Consider the following 3,300-nt stretch of genomic DNA (forward strand, 5'->3'; position numbering starts at 1 on the left):
AGGTCAAACTGGAGGTTAAACTTCAATCCCAGCATTTCTTATCCTTCATGATTTTGGCGTTTAAGCTCCAGTTTAGGCTTAAACTGGAACTTAAACTCCACATGTGATATTCAAGCTTCCTTTATTGATTTTGTTGCTTAGCCTCTTAGCCTCTTCTTCCCTGAAATCATCCAAACAATTGCATCAAAGTCTTGCAAAATTTCATGAGAAATCTTTCATTCATAGCAATCTAGCTAAATAATTGCCTGGTAAGCTCTGCTAGTTGCTTGGCAAACACCTTGTTTTGGGCTAGAATTGTATCAACCTGGTTCAGCTCCATTAAAAATTTCATGAGAAATCTTTCATTCATAGCAATTAAGTAATCTAGCTAAAACTCATGGAATTTGCATCAAAATCATATTGTTTGGATGGTTCATTACTTTGTTCTTCATTTAACCATTTTTGGTTACTTTAAGCTCAAGAAAATGCATAAAACAACTAAAACTAACAGAAAAATGCTAGTGAAACTAGCCTATGATGCCTTGGCATCAAGTGTTATTGGTAGTTCATGGGGTTTTATGTGGATATGTAAATACTCACCTCTTATTGACTCTTAAGCCTAGAAAGTCTCCTTCAAGCTTCAAGTAACATACTGCTATGACCTCTCATTATTTCTTTATCTTTGGCTATTATTTTGTTCATAAGCTTTATTTGAGTGTCATATGTAACAAGTTCATTTCCTTTTCTTTATACTTGACACATTATTCACTATAGACACTTGGCTCACATTCCTTCTTAGAACATTGATGCCCAGCACCTCTTTGGGCTACTAAATGCCTTGTAGTTAGGTTGCTCTTGATAGTGGACTTTCAGCTGATGATCCCGGGTTAGTTAACCCAAGTCATCAAGTGTTGATGCACTCCAAAGAGCTTAATAATCCAAGCAGATCCTAATACAAAGACACCACAGGCATATATTCTAAGGTTCAAGCTATTGGTGTCCAGCTTTGTTTCTTTTTTGTTTTTCTTTTGTTCTGCCACTCTTTGGCTATTTCTTTTTCTCCCCTTTTTTTTTTCTTCTGTCTTTTTATTTTTCTGTCTAACCAAGGACTTTTATTTGATTGAGATTTATAGACAGTAGACTACTTTATACTTAGAAGTCTTCAAATGGTGGTGAATTCCCTGCATAATTCTCAAAAGTTGCTTGCTTCTCAAGCCCTTAGATGACCAGTTAGTATGCATGAATTGATTGTGGCTTGTGGATTCAATTTGGTGTGTGAAACCCAAACTTAATTTCTTGCCACTTTTCTGGACACCGCAGGTTAACTCTAGGCAAAATTTTGTGTCCTTGCTAAAGGTTATGAAGTTTAAGACTAAAAAAAAGTTAAGTGGTTGAATAATCTATTTGATTGCTTGGAACTAGCAATGTGCAGGAAGTTAAAATGTGCTTTTGAATGAGGTTTTGATGGAACACCAAACTTGGAATCCTCCATTCTCTCTTGAGTTGTTTTTGGTGTGCAACACCAAACTTAGCTCCTTGCAATACATATTAATTATTCAACATTTTTATTGAAAAAACTATGAAAAGAAAACTACCTCAGGTTGGGTTGCCTCCCAACAAGCGCTCTTTTATTGTCACTAGCTTGACATCTTTCAATTCCTTTTAAGAAGGCTGTAGGTTCTGGACCTCTTTTTCCTTATCCCATTGTCCTCCCAAATACAGCTTTGCTCTGTGACCATTTGCTGTGAATTGATTCTTTGTTGCTTCATCTAGCAGTTCAATACTCCCATAAGGAAAAACCTTTGTCACCAAGTATGGACCAGTCCACTTTGACTTCAGTTTGCCAGGAAAAATCTTAAGCCTTGAATTATACAGGAGCACTTGCTATCCTGGCTTGAATTCCTTCTTTGTGATCTTCTTGTCATGCCACCTCTTAGCTCTTTCCTTGTATATCTTAGCACTCTCATAAGCTTCTATCCTGAATTTATCTAATTCATTTAGTTGCAACAACCTTTTTTCTCCTGCAGCTTGGGAATCAAGGTTGAGGAGTTTAGTGGCCCAAAAAGCTCTGTGTTCAAGCTCTACAGGGAGGTGGCAGGATTTTTCATACAATAGCTGAAAGGGTGACTTGCCAATAGGAGTTTTGAAAGCTGTCCTATATGCCCATAACGCATCTTCTAGCTTCCTAGCCCAATCTTTTCTTGTGCTTCCCACTGTTTTCTCTAGGATCTTCTTTAATTCCCTATTTACTAGTTCGGCCTGGCCATTAGTCTGAGGGTGGTAAGGTGTGGTCACTTTATGGATTACTCCATATTTGTGGAGGAGTTTCTCCATCTGTTTGTTGCAAAAGTGACCACCACCATCACTAACAAGACCCTTGGGCACTCCATATCTTGTGAAAATGTGCTTTTTAAGGAATTGGAGGACAATCTGTGCATCACAGGTGGTTGTGGCTATGGCTTCCACCCACTTTGAGACGTACTCCACTGCTACTAGGATATATCTAAAAGAATAGGAAGGGGGAAAAGGTCCCATGAAATCAATTCCCCATAGATCAAATAATTCCAGTTCCAAGATGAAGTTTTGAGGCATCTCATTCCTTCTTGTTAATCCTTCTGCTTTCTGGCATTCATTACATTGGTGAACATATTCTCTGGCATCCTTGAAGATAGTTGGCCAATAGAAGCCGCTCTGCAATATCTTTGCAGCTGTTTTCTCTGGGCCAAAGTGTCCACCATAAGCTGAACCATGGCAGTGCCATAGGATATCCCTCATTTCACTCTCAGGAACACACCTTCTAATTACTCCATCAGAACATCTCTTGAACAGGAAGGGTTCATCCCATAAGAATTTCTTTCCCTCATGGATTAACTTCTTCACTTGTTGCTTAGAGAATTCTTGAGGTATCTTCCTTCCCACTTTGTAGTTTGCTATGTCAGCAAACCAAGGTGCTTGCTGGATCTGCAACAGGTGCTCATCTGGGAAGCTTTCATTCACGGGTTGAGAGGTTTTTTGAATTGCTTCATGTGGTAGTCTCGACAAATGATCAGCAACCCGGTTTTCAGTGCCTTTCTTGTCTCTTACCTCAATGTCAAACTCTTGTAGGAGCAATATCCACCTGATAAGTCTAGGTTTAGCATCCTGTTTTGACATCAAATACTTAAGTACAGCATGGTCAGTATAAACCACAACTTTGGATCCTATCAAGTATGATCTAAACTTATCAAATGCATAAACTATAGCTAGCAACTCCTTCTCTGTTGTGGTGTAATTTTTTTGGGCCTCATTCAACACTTTACTTGCATAGTATATGACATGATG

Source organism: Arachis ipaensis, chromosome B03 (genome assembly GCF_000816755.2).
Source record: "Arachis ipaensis cultivar K30076 chromosome B03, Araip1.1, whole genome shotgun sequence".
NCBI lineage: Eukaryota > Viridiplantae > Streptophyta > Magnoliopsida > Fabales > Fabaceae > Arachis > Arachis ipaensis.